Source organism: Leucoraja erinacea, chromosome 13, assembly GCF_028641065.1.
Source record: "Leucoraja erinacea ecotype New England chromosome 13, Leri_hhj_1, whole genome shotgun sequence".
Taxonomy (NCBI): Eukaryota; Metazoa; Chordata; class Chondrichthyes; order Rajiformes; family Rajidae; genus Leucoraja; species Leucoraja erinaceus.
In genome coordinates this window covers 15,914,329-15,938,337 of record NC_073389.1, presented here as the reverse complement: position 1 = coordinate 15,938,337, position 24,009 = coordinate 15,914,329, and the positions used below count along the sequence as shown (strand labels likewise).

Genomic DNA, 24,009 nt, shown 5'->3' with positions numbered 1-24,009 from the left:
ACCTGGGCCTAGTGGGAAAAGTTAGCAAAGGTGAAAAGTTATTGGCAGAGATAGTTGGAATAACAGCATCTATATATACTCTACTTTATTTCTCCCACCAAATTTTCAATGCATCAACAGGATATTTTTGTCATAAGTTGAATTTGGGCATGGGCTTGAATGAAATCCAATCCTCGTGTCAAACCTCATGTTGTCCGATATAAAACTCACATTCGCTTTACCTGTGTGTGACATTGATAGATTAGGGGGGACAAACTTTGTTCCAATTATTCCTTTTAGAAAGGATTATAAAACTAATTGACTCAACCCTCTGTAATGGACACAGACATTGGTGGCACCACTATATTACTGTCTGATACTGAGACAGTAACAGTGGAGCAAGACGATGCAACTGGAGAATCACTTCACATTGTCTGGGTAGATGCTGTACTGCAAACTCTTTGCAAAGTCCCAAGGTGGATCTCAGGAGTGTATGTCAAAAACACCAGAACTTTATGTATTATTGTGATACTCTTGTTAATGTCTACATCATTTGTGACTGAGAATACAGGTATATATTACACATACTTATATTGGACGTGCCTTTGGATGGCATGTTCTGAGCTGACAGGATCCAACTCAGCATTTAATAGAAAGATTTTGATTGTGAAGGACAATAGTTGATGTACTTTATCTTCAATTCTGTTGTAATTATGGGGCTTTCTGTATGAGTTTTGGTCATTTGGAGAATTTAGGAGATTGAGAGGGGGTCTTATAGAAACTTACAAAATTCTTAAGGGGTTGGACAGGCTAGATGCAGGAAGATTGTTCCCGATGTTGGGGAAGTCCAGGACAAGGGGTCACAGCTTAAGGATAAGGGGGAAATCCTTTAAAACCGAGATGAGGAGAACTTTTTTCACACAGAGAGTGGTGAATCTCTGAACTCTCTGAGCTGAGGGTAGTTGAGGCCACTCAGCATTTAAGAGGGAGTAAGAAGCCCTTGTGGCCAAGGGGATCAGAGGGTATGGAGAGAAGGCAGGTACGGGATACTGAGTTGATGATCAGCCATGATCATATTCAATGGCGGTGCAGGCTCGAAGGGCCGAATTACTCCTGGGCTTTCTGTATGTGAGTTTTGATCACCAATTATTTAGTCTCTTAGATTGTTTTTATTTGAGATACAGCATGGAAACAGGCCCCTCCCTCATCCCACAAGTCCACGCTGACCATTGACTCCACTTCCTACTATTTCTACAATGTTATCCCACTTTCTCATTGTCTTTACTGACTCCAATATTCAGAGAAGGCGTGTTCAGGAGAGGGACAGCACTTCTTTTAGCAAGCCATGCAGTTCACTGTGTCCATCGCTTCCCATTACATTGTTAGATGCGGGTTCAATATTAACACAAGGCATCAGCAGCAATGATCATGTAGTGTCTGTTGGTGGATCGCGAGATATGCGGTTTGTGTACGGCCGAGCACGCAATAGCAATTGTTTTCCAAAGTGTAGCAGGCATCAGAATGTGATCAAAAAGGTTTCTTTTCGGAGGCAATTTTATTAATGTTATTCATTGTGCTAAAGTCCTGTGTTCAAATATCAGCAACTTTATCACCACCAGGCCTTCTATTCTATAAACATACAGGTTGAACATAGTCATCACGACATAACTTTGTTAGTTTCCAGCTGGGAGCCCCATTCAGTCACTGGAGACCCTATTTCAAGAGTTTCAAGAGATGTTTTACTTTTCAAGACTTTTGTGGGGAAATATGTTTTTTTAGCTGGGAACCGCAGTCTTTTGCTCCATTTTCTCCCTGTTGTAACATGCATTCCACTTCCCGAACAGTTCTTTGCACCCCCACCCCACCCCCAATCAACCACATCGCCCTCTGCTATCTGCTCCTGCATCCACCGACCAAACCATTTTGCTGTTGTGCTACATTAAGGGTCCTCCCACACCCTCTGTTCACCTTAGTTTCTGCTTTCAACCACCCGAGGCACACACTAATAATTATGCCACTTGAATGCAGTGAAATTATTCTTGTAGCTCTGAACATTTGAAAGAATTTCAACAACCTCAGTCGAACTCACACTGGCTACATGTTTGGACAATAAGTTGCTGCGGGAGCAAAGAAGATTGGTAGATAAAGGGAGGAGAAAGAGTAAAGGGGCTGTCCCACTTGGGCGACCTAATTGCCGAGTTTAGAAGAGTTTGAAAAAATGACATATTGAAGACCTCCTTTGACTATGTTGAAGACCTCCTTCGACTAGCTACGACTAACTTCGGGGAAAGTGGACACCGAATAGTAGGGAGTGAAGACGACCACCTTCGATCTCCTTTGACCTACCTTCGACTATGATGAAGACTATCTTCGACTACCCTCGATTACCTACGACTAACATGCCGACCTACTACGACCTACTACGACTAAACCTACTAGTAAAAAAAGTATTGATTTTTTCCATGGCAACCTTTTTTTACTCGTGTGCATTTTTTAACATATTGAAAAAAAGCTGCGACCTAGCTGGGGCCTCGAGTACGCGGAGACGGGATTAGGTCACCCAAGTGGGACATGCCCTTAAGACCAGTGCAGTGTGAAGCACTCTCCTGTGATTTGCAGTTAAACCACGTTAGTGGAGCTGTGTAGAATGGAATGAAATTTCCATCTGGCCTATTCCACATCTGACCAGGATGTATTTAATACTGATAGTGGATGCATACAGTGGGAATCAGTCGATTCTCAAAGCCATTTGGCTCTGTATTTTTATATTAAATTGAAAAATAATGCTTATCACTCACTGGTGTTACTGCCTACAGCCATCTTCAGCCACTTAACTGTAGCGAGTTCCATGACCTAGTTGAAAATTGTCAACAAAAAAACCCTTCATTATTAATAAAAAAAGGCACACAGTGCTGGTGCAACTCAGCATCTCTGGAGAACAAGGATAGGTTCCCCCCTATGACCAGTTTAAAGAAGGGACCCGACCCAAAACACAAACGCCCCCCACCTCTATCAACCTGTCACCTGCCAGGTTTTGTCCTGCCCCTCTTTCCTACAAGCTTTTTCACCCACCCCCTCCCTCACCCAGAATCAGTTCCAACCAATGCAGCTAGCTTGCATTTCTCACCAGGAGTGCCAACTAACTATCAGTGTGCCCTGGTACAATCAAGATGAAAGTTTCATTGTGAAAAGGGTTCAAAATATCCCCTCAGCTGCACCATCTCATACTTGAAGGCAATACTTTATTGAGATGTATCTTTACATCAAAAAATAAAGTGAGCTGAAATGAAATGAAATGAAATTAAAATTGAAAAAAATGAGGCATTACTGTTATTATTCTGTACGATCATCCCACTGCCATTAATTTAAATTGCTATCGATTTGAGCAACATTTACATGAAAAGGAAACATTTTTAATTAAGCTTGCCTTTATTTTTCCTCATGAAATGCACAACACTAAAACTGTTCTGGAATGAATTGGTTTAATTCAATGATATCTTTGCAGTGGTAATTAAAATAGCACAACCGATTGCAAGTTAGCTTCCAGAAAGTCTCCATTAATATAATCAACTCCACTTATGATTGGTCTCCAAAGTGTTCCTGACATATAACTCATTGTTTATTTATGAAGTTGGGCCTGATTCAGTGATTCACAAATGGCACTCAGCTGTTCCACTCTGCTGCTTCACGGTTTCTAAATGCACTCAGCATATATCCAGAAGCAGATGGCTTGTCATGAATCAATTCACAGAAGGTCATCAGCGGGGCACATAGCGAGATACAGCACTTCCAAACAGCAGTTCTGGCTGCATTTACCTGCAGTCCTTTCTAGTGCCCATTTTATAGCACGACCACAGAAATAAACCAAGCCTGAAATGTGACTAACACTTCTTTTCAATGACGCAGAATGTTCAATTTTAGTCGTGAAAGTTAGACGGATTAATCGTTGTATAAAATACTTTACAAGAATACCAAAGGACAGTGGAGGAGAAAGTTATTGCTCTAATGGTTTCTTCCAATTCAAAAAATATATAATTTTATTGATACATTCTATAAAAGAGTATTATTTGCCAGATACATTTATAACGTGACAGTGGACTAATGTATCTTGTTCCAAAAAAAATCTCATAGACATCTGGACTAATTGAACTGTATATTCAACCGAATTGTATGTTGTTTTATTTCCGATAAATAATACAGTCAGTAATGAATAATGAAGGATACAAGGAACTGGAGATGCTGGTTTACAAAAAAAGACACAAAGTGCTGGAGTAAGACAGGGGGTCATAGAAACGTAAAGTCACACAGCTTGGAAACAGGCCCTTTGGCCCAAGTTGCCCACATCGACCAACATGCCCCAACGACACTAGTCCCTCCTGCCTGCATTTGGACAAGATCCCTCTAAACCTATCCTATCCATGTACCAGTCCAAATTTATTCTTTTAAATACCTCTTAACCACCTCATCTGGCAGCTCATTCCATATACCTACCATCCTTTGTGTAAATAAAAATTGCCTCTCAGGTTCCTATTAAATCTTTCCCTCCCCCCTCACCTTAAACCTATGTCCTCTGGTTCTTGTTTCCTCTACTATATGTAAAATACCCTGTGCATTTACCCTGTCTATTCCACTCATGATCTTATACATCTCTATAAGATCACCCCTCATCTTCCTGCGCTCCAAGGACTAAAATTCTTTATTACTATTACTAAAGTCTGCTCAAGATTTCCCTATAACTCTGGATCTTGAGTCCTGGCAACATCCCTGGAGAAGACAGATAGGCACAGTTCCACTAACATGGTTTAGCTGCAAGTCACTAGAAAGTGCTTCATACTGCACTGCTTACACTTTCTCCTTCCTTTATCTACCAATCTTCTTGTTGCTCCTGAATTGAAAGAGGCATTGTTATTTTCCAACCATGTAGGCAGTGTAGCAAATGTTCAGAACTGGCAAGAATTATTTTATTGCATGCTTTGGGCGCTCCATGTTCACCAGAGATGCTGCCCGATCCACTGAGCTACTCTTAGGTAGCTTACTTTAAAGGTGGACAAAAACTCAGCGGGTGGAGCAGCATCTATGGAATGAAGGAAATAGGCACTGTTTCGGGCCAAAACCCTATTTCAGAATGATAGAGGGTTTGTCTACTGTGTCACTGTGTCTTTTGGTACAAAGCAGTCTTAGAGCAGAACCCTGGAGGACTCAACTGCCTCCTTCTTTTCATGTGGCAAACATATATATATTACAGCATCCGAACTGATAGAATTTCCCCCTAAATTCTGACCCTGAGCTATTTTCTTTTACTCTTGTAGACCTTTGACTTTACTTTAGAGATACACTGAAGAAACAGGCCCTTCAGCCCACCAAGTCCAAGCCGACCTGCAATAACCCGTACACCAGCACTATCATACACACTAAGGAGAATTTACAATTTTACCGAAGACAATGAAAGTTTGACCCTGCACGTTTTTGGAGTGTAGGAAGAAACCGGAGCACCCGGAGAAAAGCCACACGGTCACGGGGAGAACGTACAAACTCCACATAGACAGCATCTGTGGTCAGTATCGAACCTGGGTCTCTGGCGCAGTAAGGCAACAACTCTACCGCTACACCAGTGCAGCCCCAATAACTTGAGGTAGATTTTCATTGTAATCGATCCATACTCTGTATATATAAGAACTACAGAAGCTGGAAAAATCGAAGGTAGACAAAAATGCTGGAGAAACTCAGCGGGTGAGGCAGAATCTTTGGAGCGAAGGAATAGGTGACGTTTCGGGTCTAGACCCTTCATCAGACTGATGGGAGGGGGTCGGGAAAAAGAAAGGAAGAGGCGGAGACAGTCGGCTGTGGGAGAACTGGGAAGGGGAGGGAAAGAAATATAATTGTTTACTCTGTTCGGCCGGGTATCACTAACATTTACTTATTCAGAACCGATGCATGAACAAAATATTTAAAGCTAGTGATATTTTTTTTTCCAATAGTGGCATTTAAGAGACTTTTGGATAGGCACATGGATATACAGGGAATGGAGGTGTTAATACTGGCTAAGCTAAAGACACCATGAAATGGAGGATCCATGTACTTGTCCGAATTGCTTAACCCTTGTCAGCTGAAATTTACAAGTTTTGGATGGTGCAAGCCAGTCTAGGCTCAGACTGGTATGCAGGATGGTGAGGGGTCCAGGTGTTCTCCTTGTTTCTCCTAAATTGATAAAATGTATAGCAGTTTTGCAAACAAACCCTAAATGCATCATTTCGATTGGATCTCTGCAAGGGCATTGTAAATAGTATAAATAATGTTGCGAGACAGTCATCCTGTTGGTTGATGATTGGTCGAACTGTTGAGCCTTGGAGAATCCATTTGAATCTCAGGGCACATGTTTCAATATTTATTCTTGTTTGCTTCCTTCTAGAACTTTGTTTCAAATACATTGTATTAGTCACTGTATTATTGGGTTAGGGAAATGTCTATCATATACTGGATTATTAATATGTTTATTTAGTTTATAAAGAGACTACCCCCATATGGTTCGGTCCCTCAAGGTTCGGGGACCTATAAAAGGCCGCTCCCACGAGGTCCTGTGTTGATCTTCTGGGAGAACTCTTGGGACTGCGTGACCTTTTGGATTATCTCTGTTTGCACGAGGCTAGGAAGGCTTGGGGAAGTAGATGCAAGGATCGAACCCGCGGAGGTTAGGGACAATAGTGGGGAACTAATATTGTGTTTTTCCAAAATAAAATTTAGATGCACAAGTGCTTGACTCAGTATTTTATTGACTGAAACTAGACTGGGGGGAAGCTTAGAACGAGCTATTTACATATATATATATATATATATATATATTTTGTGAGATAATTATCATTGCTAATTTGATAGTAACACCATCCCCACACAGAGAGGATAAAATAAGTGCAAATATCAGTAAATTAGTTTCTACCGTTTAGTTTTTCTGTGGTTGTAGTGCAGTAAAATGATTCATCACAGTCAGAGATCTTTTTCTTGGGTTCAGTCCAACAAATGGAAGGGACAATATTTGGGAAGTAAAATGTAAAATCGAATGATATGTTCACGGCATTGCATATCTACGATGCTACAGGACTGGAAGAAACTGAAGGACTAAATAGGTTTAGTGCAATTGTTCCAGTTGCTAGGTGGACCAAATGTTGTCTATCAGTCACATTTTAATTTTATAAGGTATCTGTCAAAAACATACTGACTTTGAACAAAATAAGTCGACAGGATTTGTCAATTCTCCCGCAAACAAGAATTATATTCAGCACAATCCAAAATGCTTTATATGCATTTTGTTTTAAATATTCATTGACTGAATGAGTCAAATGTGTGCCGATGAGCCATTATGTTATTTAGTTAATGTGGCACAGCATTGGGGCAGAAGTTGCTGGCAACAGCAATCCACCCTCACTGGACCATGTCAGATTAGTTTTAATCATCATCTCATTCCTCATTGACAAGAAACATGCCACAGCAGGGCTTTGTGTAAGGTCATCTTGCCACAGGTCATGAGGAAGAAAAACACTCACCCCCCTGAAAATGTAAGCTTTACCGAAAATAGACACAAAATGCTGGAGTAACTCAGCAGCTCTGGAGAGAAGGAATGGGTGACGTTTTGGATCGAGACCCTTCTTCAGACTGACAGTCAGAGGAGAGCGAGAGATATGAAAGGGTTAGGTGTGTAAACGACAGATCAATGGAGACGATGATGAGGAAATGTAGAATGGTTCATTAGGTGACAATGTGGCATACAATCCCTCACATCTTAGCTAGCGGCAGCACAGTGGTGCAATGGTAGAGTTGTTGCCTTACCTGGGACCAAATATGACGCTTGTCTTGCCACCAGGAGGATCTCTGCGTTACTTTGATTCTGCTGCTCCAAAGATGCCACTACTTTTTCCACATGGTGGGTTGCTTCTTCGAGCCACAGGCTGGCTGTCCACTGGTGGTCCAAAGATATTGGACGCAGTTTTGCTTGGTTGCCAGAGACCTGGGTTCGATCCTGACTGTCGATGTTGTCTGTATGTAGTTTGTACGTTCTCCCTGTGACCACGTGGGCTTTCTCCGGGTGCTCCGGTTTCTTCCCATATTCCAAAGACTTGCAGGTTTGGAGGTTAATTGGCTTCTGTAAATTGGCCCTAGTGTGTGGGTGAACGCTGGTTGGCACTAGAACTAGTGTATGGGTGAACGCTGGTTGGCATGGACCAGCGAGCGGAAGGGCCTGTTTCCATGCTGTATCTCCTAAGTTAAACTCAACTAAATTATCAAACCTGTCAAGGGTTATAAGTGTTTCTGAATGCCCCTCACAGTCAGACACTTTCAAACACATTCAAAACTCACAGAAACATTTAAAGTGATTTACGATTTAAAAACTAAAAATAATGAGATTACAGAGGTTAACCCAATTACTTAAGTAGATGTAGAACACTTGGTGCTTATCTCGATCCCTTGATCCTCATCAAAATGAATGGACTTGCTGCCTCCCTTCCAGGCAGCAGCCCAGCAGGCAGCCTCCCCAGAGTAAGGGCTGTAGAATTGCAGCACTTTCATTCTCAGCCTCGAAACTGCATGGAGATCCTAACAATGGAGCTCATCAAGGAATCATAGAGGAAGAGTAACAATATGCTCAGAGTAAGTGAATCGAGGACCAGATGACATGGGTTTAAGGTGAAGAGGAAAATATTTAATATGAATCTGAGGGATAACTTTTTCACACAAAGGGTAGTGGATGTATGGAACAAACTGCCAGAGGAGGTAGTTGAGGCAGGGACTATCCCAACATTTAAGAAACAGTTGGACAGTAAATGGATAGGGTAGGTTTGTAGGGATATGAACCAAACGCTGCAGGTGTGACTAGTGTAGCTGGGACATGTTGGCCGGTTGGGGCAGGTTGAGCAGAAATGGCCTGTTTCCACACTGTATGCCTCTATGCTCGGTACTTCAATGTTGCCACAAGAGTCCCCCTCTTGATATGTATAGTGTAGAGAAATATCGCCAGTTGGAGTATTATTGACTGCTGGACTCGGAATATGGTATTTCCCACCATATTCAGCAGCACAAGATTCATTCTATTGCTGGTTTTTGGCTTGAAGTGGATTTTTTGGTACTTTTTCAGCTACAAAGCCTCATCCTGGGCCATTTTACGTATTGGTTTGCGTAAGCAAAATTTATTTTTACTACTTTTCGTTTAGATTTCCTTTTTTAAAGGTTTGGGGATATAGCGTGGAAGCAGGCTCTTCGGGCCCACCGACTCACACAAATCATCGATCAACCATTCATGCTAGTACTATGTTATCCCATATTTGCATCCACTCCCTGCACACTAGGGGCAATTTACAGAGATGAATTAACTTACGAGCATGCACATCGGTGAGATGTGGAGGGAAATGAAGCAGCCAGAGGAAACCCACGCAGTCACAACAACGTGCAAACTCCATGCAGACAGCAGCCGCGGTAGGATCAAACCCGGGTCACTGGTGCTGTGAGACAGCAGCTCTACTAACTGCACCCTGTCTCCTTCAAAATCCTTGTTTTCCCAATTTCTTCCCTTTCTCTACGATACCATTCCAAAACATTGCCAAATCATGGACTCCCATGCAAGTTCAGCATGTTAAGTCCATTAACTTAATTAACATAAAAACTGGAGTAACTTAGCGGGATAGGCAACATCTCTGGAGGGTCTTGATCCGAAACGTCACCCATTCCTTCTCTCCAGAGATGATGCCTGACCCGCTGAGTTATTCCAGCTTTTTGTGTCTATTTTTGGTTTAAACCAGCATCTGTAGTTCCTTCCCATACAAACTTCATTAACATTTCTGACCAGAGATAAGGTAATCGCTCCACTTACTCATAGTTTACACTTACACATTGAATGCAAGGACGATAGAAGGAATGGCAGCAGAGGGAAGCTGGAAGATCTATATTTAGCTTGACAGAAGAAGATGAAGTCAGTCGTGATATCCCAGCCACTGAGCACATTGAAGGTAAAATGGAGAATGCTACAAATACTGAGCAGGTCACATGGCATCAGTAGAGAGAAAAAGAAGGGAAAATTCAGCATTTCGGCTTGATGAAATGTCATTAGAAATGAGCAGAGGTAGAATGGGTTTCAGGTTGCAGACGAGGTGGAGGGAAATACCTGCGTTAGGATAGAGACCAAGAGGGATTGAATGAAACAAGTACTGCCAATGCCAGCAGGCTTGTTATTTGTTGATGATCTCCCTGAAGGAAAGGCAATGGAGGTCAAGTAGAAACAGAAGAGGAGGGAACAAAACCAAAGGGGTTAACAAAAACATACATAAAGTTGTGGAGTTCCAAGTGGAGTCACAAACATCTGCTAGAAATCTGAAATGTCTTGTAAGGCAAAGAATAGCTAGCGCTAATAATTAGTAAATAGGGATGTGGATTGTACTAATGTGGTGCCAGCAAACCGCAGACAAAGTCTAAAAGTAGAGACATGAAAAGCAGCCGTGTTGACACCCACGTTTCAGGAACTTCATTGACAATGTTATAGTGTACTCCCATCAGTGTAACAGATTGGATCAGTTGTTAAATAAGTTAGACTTGTGGATAATCTTCTCATTCTGTTTGTCACCTAATTAAGTCTTTCTGAGTTCCATCCTGTGTAAGACTTCTTGTTACTGGTTGTCACGTTTTTGTGCTCAGATGACATCTCAACCTCGTTTTATTGTTAGTCAAGTGTCTATAATTAAGTCCTCGTTTTACCGTCAAGCTTCTGAGTAATCTTGTCATATGAGAATATGAAAACCATACCAAAGTCACACTTGGCAGATCAGCTTTGACTGTTCTCCTGGTGCGCACCTGTTTAATAAATTGCCCGTTACTTCGACCACCAACTTCGCATAGTCTTTTTATTTTGCTCCTACAAACTTGCTGGCAGCACTTAACAGTTCAGATAGCATCTGTGGGAATAGCAGAGATTGGTTATTTTTCATTGCTGCAGGCAAGTTCTGAAACAAACAAGAAGGCAGGTTTATACCAAAGATAGGCACATGGTGCTGGAGTAACTCAGTGGGTCAGGCAGCATCTTCGGAGAAAAGGGATAGGTGATGTTTTGGATCAGGGAGGTTGGGAAGGCTGGTTTTCTTAATATGTTGGTTTTATTATTGATTCATGAAGGCTTTAAAACACAAGCACTAAGAGATGAGATTATGTTTATTGAGCTTAATCTTGATCTTGGAACATTTGTAGGAGACCAAAGACAAGGGAGGTCAGACTTGGAACTAGCCGGAGAATTAGGCTGATACGCAACCAAAACCTAGTGTTCATCCTTGCATTCACACCTGAATGGAGGTATTCTACAAAGTGGTCAACCAACCTGGCATTGTTTTTTCCAGCGTAGACGGTACCTCATAATGAGTGCTGAATGCAATGAAGAAATTGGAACAAGTACAGGCTGACCATGTTGAAGTCAGTTGGCTCGGACAGACAAATGATTGAATCTTGGACTGTTCTTGTATCAAATTAAGCAAAACTTGCCTTGTTTAAATCAAAAGATCCACTGATGTTTATTTTCATATAAGGCCCTCCCATCTTGTTTCATTTTGTCTGTTGACACACCTTTTATTTTTGTCCATTATTAAATACCTGGCTACCTGTCACTTGGAGGCATTCTCTTCTCTTCATCTCAACCATTTTGCATAGTAGTAAGTTCTACTTTTTAGGTGTTCTCAGGGGGGGAATAGAAGATTTTACTGAATTTTATTGACGCTTGTCTAGTGATTAACCTGCACATAGACCTTGACTTGAGACTTCCCCAGAAATGGAAATATAATCATGCTTTATCCATTAATAATTTAAATATATCAGGTCTTTAGATAATTTCCTGCTTCCTGGACAATAAGACATTCTGATAGCAGTAAGCTTGACATTAGCACGCGCTTTTGAGACTTTAAATAATAAAATATTATTTAAAAACAAGAAGTTATCTCCAGAGTTGCTGCCCAATATATATTAATTGACTAACATAATTGAAACATTTCATCTGGCCATTACCTTTGCAGGAAATTTCAGGGTACAAATTATTTACTGGATGTCCTAATACAATTTAAAAGTACTCCATTGACTGTGGAACACCTAGGGATATCGTAAGGTTGTGTAAAGCTTTGTTTCATATATAGCTGTACTTTAAACTCCCATTGGATTTTTCCATGCTGTGGGTTCAACTATGCACTAAGGCCCGACCTTATCACTCAAATAGAGCTGCAGTATTCAATAGAACATTGATGAATGCCTCTGGTGTGTACAGTATTTAAAGAAAATAACTTTAAGCCAGAAACAAGATATTTCCAGCATCTGAGCCATATCTCACAGGACCATTTATTTCCTGCACGCCTTTTCACGTACTGGCAAGAAAACTCGAAGGTGTAACAGAAGTCCATTTAATTTAGAGTTTTTATTATCCAGTGGAACAGTGGCTGAAGATGTTGTTCATCGGCCTGCTCCAGCACAATCAGAGGAGATACAATGAACAAATTCTTTTTTTTAGAGATACAGCACGGAAACAGGCCCTTTGGCCCACCGAGTGCGTGCCGATAACCATCCCATACTATCCTACACACTAGGGACAATTTACAATTTTTACCGAAGACCCTCAAACCTGTACATCTTTGGAGTGCGGGAGGAAACCGGAGCACCCAGAGAAAACCCACACGATCGCAGGGTGAACTTAAAAACTTCATACAGACAGCACCCGTAATCAGGATTGATCCCAGGTCTCTGGCACTATGAGGCAGCAACTCTACTGCTGCACCACTGTGCTGCCCCCTTCTCTTCTTCTCTTATAGAACACAGAGCACAGGGCATTACAGCACAGGTACAGGCTCGACAGCCCAAATGTCTGTGCCAAACATGATGCCAAGACCAACTCTTATCTGCCTGCATATAATCCATCCCCCTCAATTCTCTGCATGTTCATGTGCATATTCAAAAGCCTCTTAAAAGCTACTAACATATTTGCCTCCACAACCACGCTTGGCAGTGCATTACATGCCCCCACCACTCTCTATTTAACAATTAAACTTGCCAACACTTTGTTTAAACTTTACCCCTCGCACCTTGAAACTGTGCTCTCTAACATTTGATATTTCCATCCTGGGAAAAAGGTTCTGACTGTCTACCTTATCTATGGCTCTCTTAATTTTTATCAGGTCTCCCCTCAACCTCCTCGTTCCAGAGAAAATAATCCAAGTCTGTCCAATCTCTCCCTGCAGCTAATGCCCTCTAATGCAGACAAGATTCTGATAAACTTTCTCTGCACCTTTTCCAAAGCCTCCACATTCTTCCTTGATTAGGGCCTGTCCCACTCGCGCGACTTTTCAGCGACTGTCGTCGACCTTCAAACTTGAGGGCACTTGCCTGAAAAACCTCGAGCTGGATCGACCGTCAGCGATGAAACCGCAAGCTGGTTTGACCGTCAGTGCTCGCTGCACACACACACACAACGCACGCATTCGTACCTGCGACACACACACACAACACGCACGTATGTACAAAGACACACACACTGGCAACAGGCGGTGGTCAGGGAAAGCGTCTGTCTGAAATTCGTACCCGATGAGCTAAAAGACGGCTGGCACAGGGTATGGAGGGTCCTTTAGAGAGGGGGTGGGGGGGGAGAAGGGGGGAGTGGAGAAACACTTTTCAGAAGCCAGACAACTTTTAATAAAGTTTAGTGGGCATTTAACATTACAGTTCGGTTTTCCCCTTTTCTGAAGATTCCAATGAGCCAATTAATATGCCCGGTTAGCAAAGGAGATTGCCTACGGCTACCTCGACTGCCTAGCGACCCCACTCCGCTGCACTTCGATTTCAAAAGAACCATACTGACCAATTTTTACTCGCAGAAAAATTTTCAGCATGCTGGAAATATTTCCTCAACCAAACTGAGGCCACAAGTATGCGGGAGCTTTTCTCGAGCATGAAGGAGAGTTACAGTGACCTCATAGGACCACGTGTCGACCATGCTGCGAGTTTTTGGCGAGCGCAAACTCTTCTAAACTCGCAAATTAGGTCACCATAGTGGGACAGGCCCTTTTGACCAAACTATATTCAATACTCCAAATACGGCCTAAGCAAAGCCCTATAAAGCTGTACCATAACTTCCTGACTTTTTCTCAAAGCCTCTACCATTACTGCACATTCTAAAAGTATTCAGACCCCTTCACTTTTTCCATATTTTGTTATGTTACAGCCTTATTCTAAAATGAATTCATTTTGTTTTGTCATGAATCTACACACAATACCCCATAATTAAAAAGCTAAAACAGGTATTTAGAAAATACTTGTCCTTCTGGAAGGTTCTCCCATCTCCACAGAGGAACTCTGGAGCCCTGAGTGACCACCGGGTTCTTTGTCATCTCCCTGACCAAGGCCCTTCTCCCCTGATTGCTCAGTTTTGCCGGGCGACCAGCTCTATGAAGAGTCCTGGTGGTTCCAAAGTTCTTCCATTTTAGAAGGATGGAGGCCACTGTGCTCTTTGGGACCTGCAATGCTGCAGAAATTGTTTTATACCCTTCCCCAGATCTGTGTCTCGACACAATCATGTCTCGGAGGTCTACGGACAATTCCTTCATCTTCATGGCTTGGTCTTTGCTCTGACATGAACTGTCAAGTGTGGGACCTTATATAGACTTATGGGTGCCTTTCCAAATCATGTCCTGTTTACCACTAGTGGATTCCAATCAAGTTGTTGAAACATCTCAAGGATAATCAATGGAAACCGGATGTACCTAAGCTCAACTTTGAGTGTCATAGCAAAAGGATCGAATGCTTATATAAATGTGATCTTTCAGTTATTTCTTTTTAATTACTTTGCAAACATTTCTAAACACCTGTTTTCACTTCTTCATTCTGGGGTATTGTGTGTGGATTGATGATTAAAAAAAAATGAATTGAATCCATTTTAAAATAAGGCTGTAATGTAACAAAATGTGGAAAAAGTGAAGGGGTCTGAATACTTTCTGAATGCACCGTATGCCATATGCCTCCTTTACAACTCTATTCAGTTGTGTACCTCATCATAGGCTCAGCCACCAAGCTGTCGAATTAAGTTTATATAAGAGCAGGCCAGTGGAAGTACAATGCAATGGCAAAGTTCCTGTCAGTTCATACAAGTATTCTAACAGTGTTGATGTGGACAGGCATGTGGACAGCTGTGGAATTATTACTTTATTTTCCTTCATTAGGCCTCGGACATTGAATCAATTGGTGAATGTTTATTTATTACATTTCATTGAGAGTTAATTTGACAACATGCCAAGAAATGTAAAAATAATTTTCTTTGGGACTTTTTACTCAACTTGGCTGAGTCATAGTACTGACAAACGGTACCAGTGATTTAGAAAAGGGCCATGAAATAAATTGATCAAGATTTGATGTGTTGACCAGTGCCAACACAAGCAGAAGAGATATAATGAACATCTAATCTCCTGAACTTTGTTGTGGGGACTTCCACCAAACTTTCTAATGAGTTTCAAAGGTGCACCGTTGCAAAAACACAATGATACTTCGTACTTCTTGTTCATTCAAACCAAGGATTTGCAGGACAAGGTGGTACAAAATGGATGTTGCAAGAATGACAGCTAATGCATTTGACATCTTTGCGCATCAGCGTTTACTTGCCAAAGCACTTTCAACTGTGATGTTCTGCAATATTGAAGGCGTTGCAAGGTCTTCTTCAAGACAAGATCACTGGAGTCATTAAACACTCGGTGGCAGTAGATCACGGACAGTTTGACCTAGATGCCATGCATGGTGACTGCCAATAACCCTCACCCTCAGTGAATCATTCCATTTTCACATTATTGTCAAGACAACACATTTCACTGTGATTTTTCAAAGACTTTGAAGATGAACATTCAGAATAGGACACAAACCATAAAGCCAATGCCAGATTGATTGAGTAACATTTGCATACAAGGAATAGTAGGAGAAAACCATTTGGCTCCTTGCAAATGTTCAGCTATTCAGTGGATAATGGTGGATCTAATGCCTCAAGAAAATGTTCTCAACTGATCACTGTCTCCCTTGACTAATATCCAGAAAGGTATCAATTCAGGGTTTAAATATGCTCAATTCTCTGTGGTACATAAATCCAACAAATTATAACTGCATGTATGCAGTAATTTCCTTTCAGTAAGCAAGGCTTGGTGGCGCAGCGATAGAGTTGCTGCTTTACAGTGCTAGAGACCCGGGTTCGATCCTGACTACAGGTGCTGTCTGTACGAAGTTTGTACGTTCTCCCTGTGACTACGTAGGTTTTCACTGGTTGCTCCTGATTCCTCTTACACTCCAAAGACATGGTGGTTTATAGGTTAATTGGCATCTGTAAATTGTCCCTAGTATGTGAGATAGTGTCTGTGTACCGGGACTGCTGGTCGGCGCGGACTCGGTGGGCCAAATGACCTGTCTCTACGCTGTATCTCTGAAGATTAAAGTTTAAAGTACCTTTGTCTTTAAGAATTCACCCACATGCTCAGAACAGTCTCTGTCACACCTGCCAAACTCTCTCAAATCTTATAAATCCTCTCAAAATCATTGAGATCACCACATTTTTTTAAATTCCAGGTGGATTGGGACAAGCTTACACAGTATTTGTAAAGAAGTCAGCCTTACTATCCCACGATCAATCCAGTGAAGTGGTGCTGCATTGACTTAAATATATTCTTCATTAAGCATAGAATCCACTACCATATACAGTGGTTCTTTCTGAGGTCTCACTAATGCCCTATACAGTCTGACAGGCCCCTGTCCTCTGTCCATTTTGCAGTACAGGCCAGTGTACCACTTAACTTATCAATTGCTTATTAGAAAACATAGAAACATAGATGCAGGAGTAGGCCATTCGGCGCTTTGAGCCAGCCCCGGCTGATCATCCAGAATCAGCACCCCATTCCTGCTTGATGCCGTTAACCTAAGAGCTAAGTCTAACTCTCTCTTGAATATATCCAGTGAATTGGCTTCCACTGCCTTCTGTGGCACAGAATTCCACAGATTAACAACTCTCTGGATAAAAAAGTTTTTCCTCATCTCAGTCCTAAATGGTCCACCCTATATTCTTAAACTGTGACCCCTGGTTTTGGATTCCCCAAACATTGGGAACATTTTCCTGCATCTAGCCTGTCCAAACCCTTAAGAATTGTATATGTTTCTGTAAGGTGACCACTCATCCTAAATTCCAGTGAATATAAGCCCAGTCGATCTATTCTTTCATCACATGTCAGTCCCGCCATCCCAGGAATGAACCTGGTGAACCTACGCTGCACTCCCTCAATAGCAAGAATGTACGTCCTCACTATGAGACCCAAAACTGCACACAATTATTGTACCTGTATGTTTTTATTCTGCATCTCATGGCCAACTACTACAAGATCCTTCTGTACACGAAAGTTCATAAGTACTGAGCTCTTTAGAAAGCATTAATTCCCTCCTCTTCTGTTAAATTGAATAACACTATCTCATATTATACTCCATTCCCAAACTTGCCTAGCCTGTCTTTTAGTCTTTGGGCTCATTGCTTTTTGCATCCTCCTCTCATCCCACATTCCTATCTACCCATGGATAGTCAGCTTACATTATGAATGGAAGGGGACATAGTCCTGATCGCCGAAGCATCCACTGGTAACAGTCTGCCGACCTCTAATATTTACAAAGATAGACACAAAGTGCTGGAGTAACTCAGCTGCTCAGGCAGCATCTCTGGTGAAAATGGATATGTGACGTTTCTGGCCGGGACCCTTTTTCAAACTGATTGTAGGAGGGATGGTGAGGGGCTGGCGACTGGAAGCAAGCAAAGACTAGGACAAATCGGGGTCGGCAACAGATGATCTTTGGCATGATAGTTCTCTGATACGCCAATTGGTAGGACGATGTGATCCCATGACGTATACACTGTTGCAAACTCTGAATCTGGCTAACTGAGGAAGGGGCGGAGGGGAATGTTTGTTATAAGTTTCCCAAAATTAGAAAATCAATAATATGTCTCCTCTCTGTAACCTATCCTCTATCATGTTGGCACGTCACACCATCCCCAGGAACCCTAATTTTATCTGACAGCTATTTGTGTGGAAAACCAAATGGCGTTTAAAAATCCAGATGTACTTCAGCCTCTTATTGATTATTATCTGTGTTGCCATTTATTCTGGAAAAACTAAATTGTATTTTTCAATTTTTTTCCTCCTGAAACTATAATGCCTCTGTGTGATCTTGTTCTAATTTTGCTAAAACCTTGTTAACACTTGTTTGTCTGATGGATTCCAGCATTCTGCTGACTACAGATTTTAGATTAATCGATCCATGTAGTAAACCAGTTCTGAATCCATACAAGCAAGTCACTGTGTAGAAGCAGGGAACTGCAGATGCTGGTTTATACCAGATAGATACAAAGTGCTGGAGTAACGCAGCGGGTCAGGCAGCATCTCTGGAGAAAAAGGATGGGTGAAGTTTTGCAAAGGAAGAAGAATTCCAACTTGAAATGCCACCCGCTGAGTTACTCCAGTACTTAGTGTCTATAATTGATCTGTTATTTTTGTTTAAATCTCTCTTTATCTCCTCGAATGGTAATTGTACTTGCTACGTTCCTACCTGTCAGGACTATTTCCATCAGGGAGGGAATTTTGTGGGACAATGTTACAGAGGCCAATTGGAATGTGGAAGGAACCCAGCATCCATTGGAGACTGTGGCCACAGGAAACACAGAGGATCAAGATGAGGATCGACTCACGATTTGGCCACAGGGAGAACAGCTGCAAACTCATCACACTTTGGACAGCTTGGAACCTTGCTTTGAAGACGATCTCCACCTCTCTCCAATGAGTGTTTTGAGGAGAATTCTCTCACTTTTGAGGTCCAGCCTTCTTCCACTGGGTCTCGACCATTGTTACCTTTTCCTTCGATATCATAGATGGCCTCACTGGCTTCTTTGAAGCAGTTTTGTCCCTTTCATTTTTTCCAGCTCTCTTAAACATAGAAACATAGAAAATAGGTGCAGGAGTGCCATTCGGCCTTTTTGAGCCTGCACCGCCATTCTGATCATGGCTGATCATTCAGCCCAGTATCCTGTGCCTGCCCTCTCTCCATACCCCCTGATCCCTTTAGCCACAAGGCCCACATCTAACTCCCTCTTAAATATAGCCAATGAACTTGCCTCAACTACCTCCGTACTCCTGTTCTTGCGGTAGGCAAACTGATAGGGATCCACCCTGGATCCCTATCAGTTTGCCTACCGCAAGAACAAGAGTACGGAGGATTTCTCCAGCAGTTTCCGTCTACCTGACAACAGAGACACTTTTTTCCAGCATGCTGTTCATCGATTACAGCTCAGCATTCAACACCATTATTCCATCAAAATATCACCAAACATCGGTAACCTAGGCATCGACCCCTCAGGAGCAACTGGATACTGGACTTTTCGGCCAGACCCCACTGCACCGCCAGTCTGTCCAAATAGCGCTGATCAGGGCGCTGCATCGCCAAGGACTGCTCTCACCCCAACCATGGACTGTTTACCCTCCTACCATCCGGGAGGCGCTACAGGCCTTCTCTCCGTTACGAACCAGCAGGTCGAGGAACAGCCTTTAGCCACAAGGCTGTCACTCTACTAAACAACGTCCCTCGGTGACTGCCAAATCATAGCCAACTTATTATTTATTTTTTTGCCTCAACGTTTGCTATATGCTCCTAGGGAGATGCTAAATGCATTTCGTTGTCTCTGTACTGTACACTGACAATGACAATTAAAATTGAATCTGAAATTGAATCTGAATCTGATGTCCTAGGTGAATCGTTGTTGAGTCTGAAGAAGGGCCCCAACTTTAGATTTGTGTGATATGGCATGGAAACAGGCTCTCCAGCCCACCATGTCCACTCAGCCAACGATCACCCCGTACACTAGCACTATCCTACACACTAGGGACAAGTTACAATTTACATACGCCAGTTAACCTACAAAAACAAGCACGTCTTCGGAATGCGGGAGGAAGCCACAAACCCTGGAGAAAACCCACGCGGTCTCAGGAAGAACGTACAAACTTCATATAGGCAGCACCCGTAGTCAGGATCAAACCTGGGTCTCTGGCGCTGTAAGGCAGGCAACTCTACCGCAGCAAAACTGTGCCCTAATTTTAGTTTTTACCTGTTTCCTGAATGGTCCCTCAATACCTTTCCTCACAATTTAGACTACAGGTTTTGGACTGTAGTCTTAAAGGCTTTAGGATCAGGGTTCCAATGTGAAACATCTCCTGTCTAAATCCACTCAGTCATTATAATTTCTGCTAATTTCTGTAATTATACAGATACCGCCTGACCTGTGGCGAACCTCCAGTATTTTGTTGGTTGCTCAAGATTCCAGCATCGGTAGTTTCTTGTGTCCATATGATCATTTATTTATTTTGTTAATGCAGAACTTTCAAACCCTTCACCAATGATTTGGATGAGAACATACAGGACAAGATGACCAAGTTTGCTGATGATACAAAAGTGAGTGATTTTGCAGATAGTGAAGATAGTTGTGAAAGATTGCAGCAGGATCTGGATCGATTGGCCAGGTGGGCTGAGGAATGGTTGATGGAATTTAATACAGAGAAGTGTGAGGTGTTACATTTTGGGATGTCTAACTGGGGCAGGACCAACACAATGAATAGTGGGCCTCTGAGGAGTGTTGTAGGGTAGAGGGATCTGGGAGTACAGGTGCATTGTTCTTTGAAGGTCGAGTCGCAGGTAGATAACGTGGTCAAAAAGGCTATTGGCACATTCGCTTCATCAGTCAGAGTATTGAGTATAGAAGTTGGGAGGTCATGTTGCAGTTGTATAAGACGTTGGTGAGATTGCATTTAGAGTATTGTGTTCAGTTCTGGGCACCATGTTATAGGAAAGATATTGTCAAGACTGAAAGAGTTCAGAGAAGATTTACGAGGATGTTGCGAGGGCTAGAGGGTGAGAGGTTGAGTAGGCTGGGTCTCTATTCCTTGGAGCGCAGGAGGATGAGGTGTTATCTCATAGAGGTGTATAAAACCATGAGAGGAATAGGTCGTGTAGATGCACAGAATCTTTTGCCCAAAGTAGGGGAATCAAGGACCAGAGGACATAGGTTCAAGGTGAAGAGGAAAAGATTTAATAAGAATCTGAGGAGTAACTTTTTCACACAAAAGGTGGTGGGTGAATGGAACAAGCTGCCAGAGGAGTAGTTGAGCCTGGGACTATCCCAATATTTAAGAAACGGTTAGACAGGTACATGGATAGGACAAGTTTGGAGGGATATGAATCAAACATAGGCAGGTGGGACAAGTGTAGCTGGGACATGTTGCCCGGTGTGGGCAAGTTGGGTCGAAGGGCCTGTTTCCACACTGTATCACTATGACTCTATACCTCTATGACTGCTGCCCTGCCCTCATCACCCTTCTTCATTACTTGTAGCGATTGGTGAGACTCAACCTTCCAAGCACAACAATGTTGATTCCCTAATTAACCTCTGCCTTTCCAGATGCAGGTCTGTCTTACCTTTCAGAATGTTCTTCTATAATTTTGCTACCACATGTGTTAAATTGACTTGTCTATAGTTCCCAGGTTTTTCTTTGCAGATTTTTTGAAGTAGAAGCACAACATTATCCACCCTCTAGTCTTCCGGCACCTCACTGTGTCTGATGATGATTCATGTATCTCAGCCAGGTCTCCTGCAATTTCCTCTCTCACTTCAGTTATTGTAGAACAAGTACAACTTCCTTTTATCAGCATGTATTTGCATTTCCATAATTGAAATTACATTGTTTCATTTAGCAGTTTAGTTAAAAGATACAGCATGGGAGCAGGCCCTTCGGCCCACTGAGTCCACTCTAACCAATTTCCCTCTAGTCCACACTAGTTCTATGTTATCCCCCCTTTCTCATGCACTCCCTACACACGAGGGGCAATTTTACAAACACCCTACAAGTCCACACTAAATTGGGGATGAGGAAGGAAACCGGAGGATGTGGAATGAAACCGGAGTCACTGGGAGAACGTTCAAACTCCACACGGGCACCACCTTAGGTCAGTATCAAACTCTAGTGCTGTCTAACAGCTGCCCTACTGTGCCGACCCATGCAATATTAGGTTTTTTTCAACTTCCAGATTACACATTCTTTATTTACCTTGGCTATTACTCGTTATGGTTTGCTTTACTCCAGAGATCTAATCACTAAAATCTAGGCTGGTGCTCCAGTGGAAAATTAGATACTGCTGCACTGACAGGTGTCTCCTTCAGTAAATAACCTGTTCACATGAGGCTGAAAATGAGAAGTTGGAACTGTCTGCACTCTGTGGTAGATGTCAAAGCTCCCAAGGACCCTTGTTGAAGAATATATATATCAGTTTATGCCATAAATACCTGAGTGCAATGAAATTCCTTGTTCATGTAAAGCTCCCAGTGTAAGCAGTACACTTATAATGATAGATACACCAATAAAGACAATGAAGAATGCTAAACAGAAGAATGGTACAACAATTGGTGTACAATAAAGAAACACTGAAGCGCAATAACAGAATAACCAATGCGGTAGAGCATTGGAAATTATGTGTGAAGCCTTGTTTAATATTTATACCTCGAGCAATATCACTGAAAAGATTAATTACCCACTTATTATCACATTGCTTTTTGTGAGGCCATGATATGCTTGAATTGTCTGCTTAGTTTAGAGATACAGCATGGAAACAGGTCCTTCGGCCCACCGAGTCCATGCCAACCACCGATTACCCTTCACACTAGTTCGACGTTATCCTAATTTCACATCCACTCCCTGCACACCAGAAGCAATTTACAGAGGCCAATTAACCTACAAACCCACACATCTTTGGGATGTGGAAGGAAACCAGAGCACCCAGAGGAAACCCACGCAGTCACAGGGAGAATGTGTAAACTCCACACAGACTTGAGGTCAGGATCGAACCCAGGTCTCTGGTGCTGTGAGGCATCACCTCTACCAGCTGTATTTTCTACATTACAGCATTGATTACATTTCAAAAGTAAAATAATTTGGGCTGTTATTGCTTTAGGGTACTCTGAAATGAACAATAAAATGTGATTTTGGTACTTAATTGGATAGAACAGTTGATTTAGGTCTTTTGTCTTCTGTAGTACTTCTACCAAACTACATTGCAGAGTGCTGCCCAGCCAAACTGATACCCCTGTGTATAGTTTAGAGATACAGATACAGCATGGAAACAGGCCCTTCAGCCCACTGAGTCTGCACTGACCCCCACACATTAACACTATCCTACACACACTAGGGACAATTTAGTTTTCTACCAAGCCAATTAACCTACAAACCTGAAAGTCTTTGAAGTGTGGGAGGAAAGTTCTTGGAGAAAACCCACGCGGTCACGGGGAGAACGTACAAACACCGTACAGACAGTACATGTAGTCGGGATCTAACTCGGGTCCCTGGCGCTGTAAGCCATCAAATCTACCGTTGCGCCACCGTGCCGTGCAATAGACAAAAAATACTGGAACCCTTCTTCTGACCCAAAAAGTCACCTATTCCTTTTCTAGAGAGATCCTGCCTGACCCACTGTGTTACTCCAGCACTTTGTGTCTATCTTCGGTATAAACCAGCATCTGCAGTTCCTTCCTACACATGATATCCCTGTGATCTGGAATAATGTTGTGTCAAAGGTGTCTGTCCATATCTTTGCTGCTTCTGTCTCTTTATAGGTGACAGTGGATGCCCTGTTGAGCAATCCTAGATCAGGCTTATAAACGGAAATAACAAGAATATGTCAAATCAAATTACCTCAGAAGGCAGTGGAGTCCAATTCTCTGGATGCTTTCAAAAGAGAGTTAGATAGAGCTCTTAAAGAGAGCGGCGTCAGGGGATATGGTGAGAAGGCAGGGACGGGGTACTGAATGTGGATGATCAGCCATGATCACAGTGAATGGCGGTGCTGGCTCGCAAGGCCGAATGGCTTACTCCTGCATCTATTGTCTATTGTCTAATGCTCAGTCCAGTTCTCTCCTTGAATACATAACCC

General features: G+C 42.4%; 1 protein-coding gene across 1 annotated transcript in view; it reads left to right on the top strand.

Moving 5' to 3' along the window:
• Positions 1–24,009, top strand: part of il1rapl1b (interleukin 1 receptor accessory protein-like 1b) — a 1,086,945-nt gene that overhangs the window by 819,254 nt on the left and 243,682 nt on the right. The gene's annotated exons all lie outside the window — the stretch shown is intronic.